Consider the following 15,097-nt stretch of genomic DNA (forward strand, 5'->3'; position numbering starts at 1 on the left):
TCTCTCTCTCTCTCTCTCTCTCTCTTTCTGTCTCCCCTCCTTCCTCTTTCTTTGTATTCCAATACATTCCTTTATATGTTTTCTTCCTATGTGTTTTAGTTTATGCATTTAAAAGCATTCTGAGGAGGACCCATAGGTTCAATGAAAACGCTAAAACATGACACAGAAAATGTTGAGTATCTCTTGTGTTAAGGTTTGCTCATAATGATAATAGCTAACATTTATATAGCACTTACCATGTGACAGGAACTATGCTGAACACTTTACAATTGTTATCTCATTTGCTCTTTATAACAGCTTTGGGAAATAGGTGCTATTACTATTATTCCCATTTTACAGAAGAGGAAACTGTGGTAAATAGAGGTTAAATGACTTGTCCAGGGTCACACAGCTGGGAAATGTTTGAGGCTGAATTTGAACTCAGCTCTTCTTGACTCCAGGCTTGGCACTCTATCTACTGTACCAGCTAGCTGTCTAGGTAATAAAAGACAGTAGATTCTTGATAAATTTATATGATGTTAATAGTATACTTCTCTAGTGCCTTTAAGTTTACAAAACACTTTTCTCACAACAACCATGGAGTTAATATACATGGTATTATACCTATTTTATAATTGAAGAAAGTAAAGCTAAATGACTTTCCCAGAAACACTCAGCTAGGAAATGTAAGAACTAGAACTTAAATCTAAGTCTTCTGACTGCGTGACCAATGTTTTTTTTCCACCTCTACTGCTATGAATGAATGGTCTTGGAAACTATAGTAGATGGAAGGATAAAGAACTCTTCTTTATTCTGTCAGTAAATTTACTAAACCAGTGGTTTGTGAACCCAGTGGTTGAAGAATCCAAGAACACCTCAAGGCAGAAGTTTCAGAATTTAATTTTCCCATATTTCTTCATTTAGTTTATTTTGAGGTATTCTCTGACAACCAAGTATTCATAGCCACGCAAGTAAATGGGGGTTTTAATAAATTATTAAACTGTTGGATCATTTGTCTTTATCCTTATATGAAATACTATTTGGGATATCGTGTTCCATTCTAAAAGCCACAAATTAAAAGATTCCCCAAAATATGGTGCATCTTGGGATGGATCAATAGGATGGTAGGAGGCCATGACATGTGAGAAATATGTGGAAGACCTAAGAATATTTAATTTGGAGAAAAGAGCACCTAAAACTGGACAAGATCATAGGATTTAGAACTAGAAGGAAGTCTGGGGATTGTCTTATACAAATCTTGATTTTTAAAGATAAAGGACCTGAGGCTCTTGGAGGTGAAATGGCTTGTCCAAGGTCACACAGGTAGTAAGTTGTTATTACGTGGTCAGATGGTAGAAGGAATTCTTATTCAGGTACAGGATCAACTAAATAACCCCTGTCATCCATTCCAATTATGAAGTTCTATAATTTCGTGTAGTAACAGGAAGGATTTGAACCCAAGTCTTTGACTCCAAATTTGGAGAGGATACAAAGCAAAAAAAAAAAAAAATAGCTAATAAAACATTGGATGATTGAATCAGATAAGAAAAATGCACTAGGTCAAATCTTATGATGAAACAAAGTATGGACAAATGTAAAATCTTAGACTGGGCTCAAAGAAAAATCAATTTCACAATTTCAAGATTACAGAAGTGTGGTTAGACCATAGTTCTTTTTTTTTTCTTTTTAGGCAATTGGGGTTAAGTGACTTGCCCAGGGTCACACAGCTAGTAAGTGTCAAGTGTTTGGTCTGAGGCTGGATTTGAACTCAGGTCCTCCTGACTTCAGGGCCGGTGCTCTATCCACTGTGCCACTTAGCTGCCCCTAGACCATAGTTTTAAAAGATCATTTTTGTTGTTGTTGTTTTTTCTTTTTTTATAGATTGCAAGTTGAAAATTAGTCAACACTGTGATATGGAAGCCAAAAACAAACAAACAAAAAACTTTAATATGATCTTACACTGAGATAGGTATAGCTTCCAGGTAGGAATGTATTATAAAATATTTAAAAACCAGTTCTCCAGGAAAAAAAATAATGTACACACTTTTAAATTTAATCAGCATTACTAACAATCTAGGCAATCAACAAGACAATAAATCAAGTTTTGATTTGTAGCTTTTGTTGATTGCACTGAAAATCAGAGAACTTACCAATCAGTTCTTGCCAGCTGGTCCAAGCTGGCTCCAGCACACATCTGCTTCTATATATAAAAAGGAGGCAATTACACTGTATGTTGTCCTGATCAGACCACATCTGGAGCATTGTACTCAGTTCTAGGTTCCATTTAGGAAAGACATTGATCAAAGTGGAGAGCGTCCAGAGGGGGGCAATCAGGATGATGAAGATCCATAGGAAGATTGGTTAAAGTAACTAAGGCTATTTGGTCTGCAGGAGAGAAGACAGGTAGGCTATAGTAACATTTTTCCAGGTATTTGAAGGGGGTGTCATGTAGAGGAGAATCAGATTTCTTCTGTTCAGCTCCAGCAGAAGTAATAGCATTGCATGGAAGTGGCAAAGGTAAATTTGGATTTGATGTAAGGGAAACTTTCCTAACAATTAGAGCTTGACTTTATTTTTTAATTAATAAGCATTTATTTTCTCTCATCCCCACCAACCATGATCCTATATCTTTCCTTCCTTTTGTGATTAAATTGCATGAGTAGGCCATCTACAATCAATACCTCTACTTATCTTTACTCCTCATAACTTTCTGCAGTCTGCTTTCTGACCTCATCCTTCAATTGGATCTACTCTTTCCAAAGTTGCTAATGATCTCTTAACTGACAAATTTAATGGCCCTTTTCCAAACCTCATCCTTCTTGACCTCTCTCCAGCTTTTAACATTGTTGATCACCTTCTTTTCTCTTCTCTTTAGGTTTTCAGGGCACATTTCTCTTCTTGTTCTCCTCTTACCTATCTAGCCACTGCTCAGTTTCCTTTGCTAGAGTTTCATTCAGGTGACGTCAGCTGACAGTGGATATTCCCTAGGATTTTACGCTGGATTCTATTGTCTTCTCCTTCTTTACTATTTCACTTCAGGGTCTCATTAGTTCTCATGAATTCAATTATCAATTGGTGTTCAGTCCTTTATCAGTCTGTCCAACTCTTTGTGGCCCCATTTGGGATTTTCTTGGCAAACATATTGGAAGGGTTTGTCATTTCCTTCTTCAGCTCATTTTACATGTGAGAAAACTGAGACAAACATGGTTAAGTGACTTGCCCAGGGTCACACAGCTAGTAAGTGTATGAGGCCAGATATGAACTCAGGAAGATGAGTCTTCTTGACTCCAGACCTGGCACTCTAGTCACTGCACCACCTAGCTGCTCATTCAATTATCATCTGTATGTTAATGATTTATTGGCTTACTTATTTAGCCCTAAATAAGTCCTCTGGACTCACATCTCCAGCTGACTACTGGACATCTCAAATTTCATGTCTCATAGACATTTTAAATTCAACACGCTCAGAACTGAACTCATCTTTCCTTCCAACCTCTTTCCCCTTCCAAACTTTCCTATTACTGTGGAGGGCACAGTCACCCTCCTAGTTGCCCAGGCTCACAACCTAGGTGTCATCCTCACCTCCTCACTCTCTCTCTCACCTCCCCACTCTCTCTCACCTCCCATATTCAGTAAGTTGCCAGGTTTTACCATTCATAATACTTCTCATACATGTTTCTTTATCTTCTTTGACTTTGCCACTCTCTTGCATACTGGTGCACTTGTTATATATAACATCGTGTGTTGGACCCTAAAGTGATTTTTTAAAATGTCTATTTAAAATTTTGATTAAATTATATTATAGATCTTATCTTCAAGAACTTTGGGTTCAGTAGAAGAGAACTGGTAAATTAGAGAACCAGCTTGGATGATATAAAAACTTAGGTGAGTTAGGAAAAGGGTAATTTATTTCAGTGCCTGATTAAAGAATAAGCACCTTGTAGGTGCTTGAATCTTTTAGATACTAATCCTTGTACATATTATCTCCTCCTTTAGATTGTAAATTCCTTGAGGGAGGAGATTATCTTTCTTTCTGCCTACATTTGTATTCCCAATGCTAAGCACAGTGCTTGGCCCATACTAAGAGTTTGGTAAATTCTTTTTGACTGGCTAATAGTAGACACTTAATAAATCTCCATTATTTTTTTTTTGTTTTTGTTTTTTTTTTAGTGAAGCAATTGGGGTTGTTAAGCGACCTGCCCAAAGTCACACAGCTAGGAAATATTATGTGTCTGAGGCCAGATTTGAACTCAGGTTCTCCTGACTCCAGGGCTGGTGCTCTATCCACTGTGCTACCTAGCTGCCTCCATTATCTTTACTTCTTGACTTCTCTCACTTCCTTACTAAAAGAAGGGAAAAATAAAACAAAAACAAAAAAACAAAACAAAATAAAAATTGCAACAAATACACATAGTTGAGCAAAACTAATTCCCATATCCAAATACACAGATCTCATTCTTCATATTTAGTCCATTAACTTTCTTTCAGTAGGTGAATGTTGTTGTTGTTCATTTACTCAGTCATGCCCCAGTCTTTATGACACCATGATCCATACTGTCCATGGAGTTTTCTTGGCAAGGACGCTGGTGTGCTTTGCAAATTCCTTCTCCAGTGGATTAAGACAAATGGAGATGAAGTGACTTGCCCAGAGTTACACAGCTACTAAGTGTCTGGGGGTGGATTTGAACTCAGGTTGTCTGGACTCCTGGCCAAGTACTCTATCCATTGAGCCATCTAGCTGCCTCTAGTAGGTAAGTAGCATTCTTCATCATTAGTCTTCTGAAATCATAGTAAATATTTCATCAAAATTTTTAATCAGTTCATGAAACTCGTCCCAGTTTCTCTAAAACTATCTCCATAATTTTAGTAGAATAATTGTCATTGCATTATATTCACATATCATAATTCGTTCAGGAGTTCCCGAATTGGTTGCCAACTCCTTTACTAAAGAATAATGGGCTGCCTTGTGAATTAGTGAATTCTTCCTCTTTGGAAGTTTTCCACTAAAGGCTACTTGACAATTTGTCTAACATTATGGAAGAGATTTAACTTGATGACTGCTGAGGTCTCTTCTAAATCTGAGGCTATGATTTTGTGATTTCCAGAGATTTATCTACAACATTATACTACTTTTTAAACTTAGGAGCTATCAGTTTATAAGACCAGGCCTGTGGTTCAGGACCACTATGCTAATAGTAAGAATGTCTCTGCTAATCCTGAATAAACCATTTTAAACGAAGGTCATTTGATCAACTCTCTAAAGACTAGATTAAAAAAAAAAGTTGGACAGCTAGGTGGCACAGTGGATAAAGCATAGGCCCTGGATTCAGGAAGATCTGAGTTCAAATTCGGCCTCAGACACATGACACTTACTAGCTGTGTGACTCTGGGCAAGTCACTTAACTCCATTGCCCAGCCAGAAAAAAAAAAAAAAGTTCATTGTGCTTGGTTTGAACTCCACTGAATAAGATTCCCCTCTCAGGATAAGCTAATTACTTGAAATCTCATCATGATGCTGCTAACTCAGCCTTGGATGCTCAACACCTTCCCTGCTCCCTCAGACTTCTCCTTAGTGACTAGAAGGCTGAAGGGTGAATTACCAAAAGCCTCCCAAAGCCTCCCTTTATGTAGGGCACAATTTGGACTTTCCAGCTCTCTCCCCTCTTTCCATTTGTAGTTCTGCTTGGTTTGAATTCCAAAGAACAAGGTTGTTTCCTGCCCCATCGTCTTCTAGCTTCTGTGTGTGTGTGTGTGTGTGTGTGTGTGTTTTGTCTTTCTCATTAGATTGTAAACTCCATGAGGGCAGGGATTTCTTTCTTTTTTTTATTTGTATTCCCAGAACTTAGAGCAGTGCCTGGCACCTAGTAGTAGGTTAATAAATGTTTACTAAATTGACTTAAAACATTCACTTATTCATATATTCAATCATCCAATAAATATTTATTAAGTACCTAATATGCTCAAGGCACTATTTTAAGATATTAGAATAAGAGTATGAGAATATGAAGATTAATGAGACATATTTTCCAAGGAACTTAGTGGTATCAGGTTTAGATAACATATGGGTTCTCTACTTCATCGAGCTCACAATCTAGTAGGAGAGCTAAGATATCGGTACAGGACAGCATAGGGATTGCATCTGAGATTTCTTTGACATATGGCACTCTCAGATGAGGAAATTCATTCAAGCAATGCAGGTCAGCACTTACTCTGCAGCTTACAGTCGTAGAAAGTCATACATTCAAATCTAATATGTGTAAGAGATCCAAATTGAACCCTAACTAAGGCCTGTTCTTTATTTACCACACCACACTGATAATCATACATGTACATAAATACAACTGAAATTAGAATAAGATAAAAGAGGCAGAAGCAAAGTGCTTTATGGGAGTTTAGAGGAAGCATCTAACCAGCTGATTAAATTCAGGTTTTTTTTTTGTTTGTTTGTTTTGTTTTGTTTTTTGTTTGTTTGTTTTTTTACTTAGCAAACTCTTTTTAACTCCCTCAGCATTTTAAATGTGCCATGCCAAAAAAATGCAAATAGACACTGATGCGTAAGAAAACCACTTCACCCTTCTGATACAAAGAAATAAAGGCTAAGTGTCATTGATGAGAGCAGCTAGGTGATGCAGTGGATAGAGTGCTGGGCCTGAAGTCAGGAAGACTCATCTTCATGAGTTCAAATCTGGCCTCATACACTTACTAGGTGTGTGTCCCTGAGCAAGTCATTTAACCCTGTTCACCTCAAGTTCCTCATCTGTAAAAGGAGCTAGAGAAGGAAATGGCAAACTATTCTAGTATCTTTGCCAAGAAAACCCCAAATGGGGTCATGAAGAGTTGGATACAACTGAAAAATGACTGAACAACAACTGCCATTGATGAAGATGAAAGTCTCCTCAGCCAGAATTCCTAAGAAGGCAAGAATGTACACTGTCCTCAAGCCATCAACCTCCTTTATTTCACATTCTTCCCCTTTACACATTCTACACTGCACTCAAACTGGTCTACTTGCTATCCTTCATGTAAGAGATCCTATCTCTCACCTTGGTAACATGGCAATTTGTCCTCTATGCTTGGAAAACTCTCTCAACTCTCCATCTTGGAATCCCTACATCCATTTAAAGTTCAACTCAACTGCCCCCAGTTGTTGGTGTTTTTCTCCCAACCCATGATAAAATTACTTCTCATTTATGTTGCAAATATCTTGTTTTAATTTAAATGTATCTGTTTCCCTCAGCAGAACATAAACTTCTAAAGAGGAGGAACTGATTTCATTCTTGACCTTCTATCCCCAGTGTCTAACATAGTCTGGTACAGAGTAGATAATAAATGCTTGTTGAATTAAATTGCTTTGAATTTATATTTTAACTGATGTGGCTCCTGATACTCTAAGCCAGGCTCTTTTCTTTCTTTGCAGGATATAGTAATGAATTAAAGCTATAGAGGCAGCTTGGCTTAGTTTATAGAGAACTACCTTGAAGCCAGGAAGATCTGGGCTGTGATAGTTTTATGGCTCTAACTTTAACCTGTATCCTTTGGAACCCAGAGAAAATTTTAAATTAAGGCCTAAATAAGTAATCTTAGAGAAATAGTCCATCAACTTAAATAATTAATATTAATTATTATATTATAATTATTATTAATTATAAATTATTATAAATTACACAAATTTATTACAATTATTACATGATTCCATAAAATTTCAATTGTACTATTGACCCATCATTCATCAACAACTGAATCTTTGTGTAGGCTAGCATATCCAGAAAGGGGTTGCCAAGGATAACCTCATCTCTGTGGAAGTAACCAGAAAAAAAATGTTACGTGAAGAAGTGGGCCTATTTCACCTGGAACAGAGAAAAATTAGGGAAGACAAACTCCATGACTATCTTTAAATATGTGAAGGACTGTTGTAGGAACAAGTATTAAATCTTACTCTCTTCTAAGTTCTTTGAGATATAGTGAGACCAGCTTCTTCATACACACAACTTTGTGTCACCACTCCAAGGATTTTCACTGGCTATACTCTGGAATTTTCTCCCTCATCATCTCTGTCTCCTAACTTCCCTGACCTTTTCCAAGTCTCAACTAAAGTCTCATCTTCTACCAAGAAGCCTTTCTCCATCCCCTCTAGTGTCATAATACCTTCCCTCTGAGATTATCTCCAATTTATTCTGTAACAATAAGACTAGCTAACATTTATATAATACTTACTATGTGCCAGGCACTGTGCTAAACACTTTACAATCAATACTCATTTGATTCTCACAATAATCTGGGGAGAGAGGTGCTTTATCATCCCTAATTTATAGTTGAGGAAACTGAAGCAAACAGAAGTTAAGTTACTTGCTCAGCATCACAACCAATAAGTGTCCAAAACTGGATTTGAACTCAGGTTATCTTGAAGCCAGGCCTGGTATTCTATCTATTGGGTTCCATGTTCCCCTCATTAGACAGAGAGCTCCTTGAGAACAGATTTTTTTTTTGCCTTTTCACAGGTTTTAGCACAGTGCCTAATTTATAGAAGGCCCATAATAAATGTGATGACTGTTGATAGGAATTTCTGCTACCTAGCCCCAGTAGGCAAATCCTACATTCTGTCATCTTTAGTCTTACCAGCCACATTCTTTGGAACCCAATGAAAATACAAAATTAAAATCTAAAACAATATTCCAAAGGATAGGAATTACATACAGGTATAATTAGCTTGACATAAAATATGAATCCTTAAGAAGCAGAAATATCTAAAAGTGAGATGGGAGACTGAGGAGGTTAGGTGTAAGCTGCAGTAGGTGGGCCCTGAAATTCCTTCCAAATCATATGTTCTATTACCTTGACTCTCAGTAGCCATATTCTTTGGAACTCAATGAAAATGTAAAATTAAGGTCTAATGTTGCACTCCATCCACTGTAACATGTAGCTTCCCTACAGGATTAATGGTAAATAATTAAGATGGGCAAAACACTAGAAGAGGATAAAAACCCTTGTATTATTTACCTCACAGGGTTCTTGTGATAATGTAATCAGATATCATGTAACAAACATTTATTTTGTGCAAGACCCTATGGTTAGAAGACAAAAATTAAGCAATCTTTGTCTCAAGGAGCTTACGCTTTAACCGGGGAGATACCATATATGTAAATAAACATATACATGATGTATAAAAATAAATACAAGATTATATATGAAGGCAGGCACTAATTGCTAAGATAATCAGGAAAGATTTCATGGATAAGGTGACATTTGAGTTGAGCTCTAAAGGAAAATGGAAATTCTAAGAGGTGGAGGTGAGGAGGAGGGATTGAATATCAGTAATAGTGGACAGCCTGTTCAATGGTACAAAAATGGAAGATAAAGTGGTGTGTATGTGTGTGTGTGTGTGTGTGACATAGCAAAGACACCTCTTTAGCCATACCAAAGAGTTCATGAAAGGCAGTAACCTATAATAAGTTTAGAATGGTAGGTTGAAGTAAGGCTGTGAGAGACTTTAAATACCAAAGAAAGGGATTTTCATTTGGTTCTAAAGGAGACAGGGAGCCAGTGGAGTTTATAGAGTCACTAGAGTTTATAGAGTAGGGGAATTGCGTGGTCAGACCTGTGCTTTAGGACTATTGCTGTAGGGAATGTAGATTGGAGAGGAGAGAGAGCTGAGGCAGTGGAATCAGTTAGGAGACTATTGCAGTAGTCCAGGCAAGAGGTAAGGAGGCTGGACTGGAGTGGGGGCTGTGTAGGGGGAGAGAAAGGGAGAGATTGGAGAGATGTTTAGGAAGCAGAACCAATATGACTAGCCAACTGATTAGATATGAGGAGTAAAGAAAGAGAAGAGGAGAGGATAAATCCAAGATTCTGAACCTCCATGGCTGGAAAGATGTAGTGTTCTTGACATAAATAGGGAAGTTAGGAGGAAGGTGGAGTTTAGGTGGAAAGAAAATGCCTACTGTGGACAATTTGAGTTGGAGATGCTTAAGGGACTTCCAACTAGAAATGTCCGGAAGGCAGTAATCTATGTATAGAGCTTTGCAAACCTTATATTAAGTCCTATAATGGTATAAGTTTTTATGGTACTAAAAATTAACTGACAGATACCTATATACCTGTGAGATTCACTCCTTTGCCTTAGCTTTCAATACTAGTGGGAAGTTTATAGGTTGATGCTGTGGGCTGATAAACATTCAATAACTGAGTCTCTAGAAAAAAATGTAGGAATATATTTTTAAGTTCAAACTGCATTATTAACCCGTTTCCCATTACTTTCTGAAGTCTAAGCAGTCAATAAAACAACAATTCAAGTCCTTATTTGTAGTACTTTCTGATTTCCAAGGTTTAAATGCTTACACTGGAAATTCAACAATCAGCTCTTTAGAGCTGCTTAAAGTTGGCTCCAGTACACCTTTAGTTGAGATTATGTAGCCAGAATATAGATGATCCTGGAAATCTAGTGTTGGAAATAGTCTTGGAGCTTATCTCATCTAAACATTTTAGAGATCATTAACTAAACCTCTTATTTTTTTTTTCAGATGAAAATCATAGCTAGCCTTTACATAGTACTTTAAAGTACATAGTAACTTATATAAGATACATAGTACCTTAATATGCAAAACACTGCATATTTAAGGATAGGAGATGGCCCCCACCTGTGGCTACGACGCTGTTCTTCTGTGGCTTAAAGGGAGTTAGATATCTCTAGCCTTTTCTCCCCCTTCCATTCTAGAAGGTAGAAGGTAGATTTCTGCTGAGAGGAAGCGGGAGGTTGGGGCTAGAAGCCTTCACTCTGTTCTCCTCAGAAGGAGAGGGAGTACCTGGCTAGAAGTATATCTACCTGCTCCCTTAAATATTGTTTGTCTAGAGGCTATGATTGGGCTCTACCTAACATCTGATCACTTTGTCATTTTGGGGAACAGGAACCCCAAGCTCTATGTCCAAGACTTGACCCCTTCCCTACTTAATACCAATTCCACAATGAAAACACATAACAAATAGCAAAGAAGCTCCTTTATCCAAATCACAGCAAAACAGAAATCAGAGAAGGTATACATACATAGGAGAATATATACCAGGCCTTATAGAGTGATGGCACTTTCCCTATTGGGAATGAAGTAACTCAGCTCAACCAAGAGAGAGTCTAGGATATCTCCCAAGTGGATACTTCCCAAAGTCTCTAGAGTAGTAATTTGGGAACAAAAATAGGATGGAGATTGTCCACTCCTCTCATGTCTTCCCAGTCTCCCAGGACCCTCATGTAGGGCAGGGCCTCCATTTCCACTAATAGAGAATCCCATACCAATGGGCTTTGGGATAGGGCTTATACACATGATCCTCATGGCAATCCTGTGAGATAATGTTGTTATTCTCTCCATTTCACAGATAAGGAAACTGAGGATGAGACATGTTGTGACTTGCCCACTGTCACACAGCTAATATATGGAGGGTTTGAACTCAGCTCTTCCTGCTTCAATTCCAATATTCTATCCATTGTACCATCTCCCTGCCTCTTTCTCCTGAGGATACTGAAAGCCCCAAGAAAGATTGAGATTTTTTATATTTGAGGCAGTTTTGGCGAACTGCAATAAACCCTAGATTCACTACAACAGGGCCTGGATTGAAGTCTTAATTTTTCTGGTAATTATCTGACTAACTCTTAGCACATCACTTAATGTTTCAGTTTGCTATCAGCACATGGGCAGGGGGATAATAACATTTCATATCTGGCAAGGTTTTTCTAAAAATGTGAGAAAAATATATGAATTTTTAAAAATAAATTGCAATGTACAATATGAATGCTATTATGAATGTCTTCAAGTATCTTTTTTTTTTTCCTAATCAGTAACTGACTACCTCACAAGGTTATTATTGTGAGGAAGGTGCTGTGTAAACTCTAAATGTGAGCCATTATCATAATTATCAAAGGATTTAAATGTTTCTTTTAGCACCAGCTGGTGTAACAAGCCTGTTTTCCCCAGATTACAGGAGATCCAGACTAGAGTAATGACTCCCATCCCGGGAGGCCCTCATCACTGCAAGTAGCTACCAATCAGGTGTTCTATGGATTTGCTCTCTGGTCTCTGAGAGAAGGATGGTTGTCTACTTAGTGGCTACCATTTGCTTCTAGGATAATTACAAATTCATCTCTTTGGCATTTTAAAGTCTTTTAAAATTTGTCCCCAAATTATCCTTAAAAACTGATTTCATATTAGCTTCTCTCATATATTATGTTCTCACCAAACTGTTGTATTTGGCTATGTCCCTGCTTGGAACATTCCATCTGCCACCTCTCTCTCCTCACCTCTGACTTCTGGAATCAGCCTCTGGTTCTCTTCAAGACTGAGTTCACATGGTCATAACCTGTAATAGGTCTTTCCTCATTCTCTCAGTTGTTTTCCCTCACTGTAGTATGCTCCATACACACACACAGGTATGTATGTTTGTAGATGTATATATGTATATTTAATGTGCTATATGCATATATACATATGTGTGCGTACATGTATATATACACAGACGCATACATATATACAAGCATACAGTGCTTATAAAGTATATAAATATAATTTGCATTTAATATTCTATAAACGTGTTACATCTCAATGGAAGGAATATAATCCCAGTGAAGGCAGGGCTTCTTTTGTTTTTATCTTTATACAAGACAAATGAGTCTGTACAGAGCTTAACATAGTACCTGGAAAAAGTAGATGGTTAATTAATGTTCTAGAAATTATAAAATTAAGGTTTCTGGAGGTTCACACAATTCTATAGGCAAGTTAGAACCCAAAAGGATCAATGACAGAATTTGAGATTTTAGGTTCTAGCTGTTTACTCTCCTTTCCAGTTTTAATTTACATTGACTAGATGCATTTCTGACCCCTCCCCCATCTCTAAGATTTGGGCAGATGACCACCATCCCCCCAAACCCAATCCCTGCAAAAACTCTTTGAACCAGGGTCAAAACTTGTTAGATAAATATCAGATTGTTTCTACCTCCACTAGGGACAGAACAAGAAAAAATAGAATTAGATTGCACCACAGTGCACCAGGCCACATTGAGGGAGGAGATCATAACATTAAGAAGTAGGAAAAAGAAATGTCAGGTGAGACCTTGACATCTTTTTTATGTTGACCTCAGAGAATAGGATGGTTCAGTCATGCAGACAATACTTTCTGCTCTTATATAACTTTTTTTCTTGTGTCTTAAAAGGAAGATTTTTTTCAAAGGGATTTTAATGGACTAGATTGAAGACCGACTAGCAACAAATGTACTTAGGCTTAAATGTGGGAGGTGGGAAGCATAAGGTTTTTAAATGTATGGATTGCTCACATTTATATAATACTTTAAATTTTACTAAGCACTTTCTTCACAACAAATATTTGAGAGAAATAGAGGACGTATCTCCTTTTTTTTTTTTTAAAAGATGATCAGACCTTAAGGCATTAATAAACTTTGCTGAATGAATTCATCCATCCAGTGTTGGAGCTAGGCCACAAGCCACTGATCCATATTGCCTCTCCAAGGGTTATTTAAGGAAATGTAATTTGGGATTTTACAAAGCAAAATAAAAACAAACAAAAACAAAATCCTAAGCCTACCTTTCCAGAACAGTAAATCAGCTAACATTTTGTGCCACCCAGCTCTGGAACATTAAAATGACCAGACCCTGGGGTACAAAGAGACAAGGAAAATGTGCCATCTATAACCTACCTTACTTCAAATGGTAGCCTGGTCAGCTAATCACTGTTTGCACAATTAGTAAAAATAACAAATATGAGGCAGCAAAGACTGAGAAGTACATCTCAGTTGAATGAACAGATTGTAATGGATAATCCAGTCTTTGTCATCTTAGCTTCAGGGTCCACTCGGTACTTTTGCTCTCCCTTATCCCAGGAATAATTTTTAAAACTTGGATGAGATTAAAAGAAAGCATGAAATTTATGTCTTTAGAGGTTCAGATTTTCCCATTTGAGGCCCCATGTTATATTTGCCAACCAAGTTGTCCCATTAATGAGGTAACGGAATTCATACTCAAGGCCCTCCATGACCTGACATCTAGTGGTTTCTCTGAAAGCTTGCATGGGAAGATGGCAGTACCCATTGATGATCTCCTTTTCCTTACCTCATAGTAGGCTGGCTACCAGGGCGGACAGCCAGTCCCTTATTTACTGTGGGGGTTGATGTCTACTACCCCTGTTGCCAAAAATCCCAAGTCCGTAAATCCAATAAATCTCTTAAGTTTCCTGTCTTTTTTAATTCTTTTCTCCAGTTCAGTTCTCAGACTTCTCTTAATGAGATGCCCATCTCTAGAAGACTGAAAAATGAATACAGGCCCACAGGATCAGGAGTAAAAGGAAAACAAATTTGATTTTAAGAATGTCGGAATTTAAAAGATAATAAAAAATACCTCTTTCCCAATATTTTTTTGTGTTTGGGAGGCAGTAGAATATAGCAGAAAAGCACTAAGTCTGGAAACAAAAGACTTGGGTTCTAGTTTTAACTTAGTGTCATGTGACAATATCTTTTAACCTCTACAAGTCTGTTTCCTTATCTGTAACATAAAGGTCATAATAGTACCTTTCCTTGTCCACCTCACAGGATTCTTATGAAGGACATATTTTGTAAAGCACTATAAAAAGTAACTTTCCTTTCTTCCTTCTCCTCTTCTTTCTACTGTCCTCCTTTCCTCCTACTCATTACTATTATGTGTGTATATATATATATATATAAAATATCATTATCATCTTTTGATGGACTTCATGGGATATGTCACTTATTGTTTTAAAAACATTTTTTATTGATATCTTTTGTTTTTACATCGTCAAAATTCCTCCATGTATCCCTCCTCCATTCCATTTTAAAGACTTATCCCACTTAACAAAGATTTATCTTTTTAAGGGAGAAGAGAAGTGAAAAAAATCAGCAAAACTGTTTAATACGTCAAAACAATCTGATAACATATGATGCATACTTGTGGAACTCATACCTTCGCAAAAGAGTAGAAAGGATATTTTTTCATATCTCTTCAATGGGGCCAAATATATTCTTTGTAAGTTTGCAGAATTCATTCTTTTACTGTTTTGTGGTTGTTTGTGCATTTATATTATTATAGTCATTGTGTATATAGTTTTCTTA

This window comes from Vombatus ursinus, unplaced genomic scaffold (assembly GCF_900497805.2).
Source record: "Vombatus ursinus unplaced genomic scaffold, bare-nosed wombat genome assembly UNPS02014973.1, whole genome shotgun sequence".
Classification (NCBI taxonomy): domain Eukaryota; kingdom Metazoa; phylum Chordata; class Mammalia; order Diprotodontia; family Vombatidae; genus Vombatus; species Vombatus ursinus.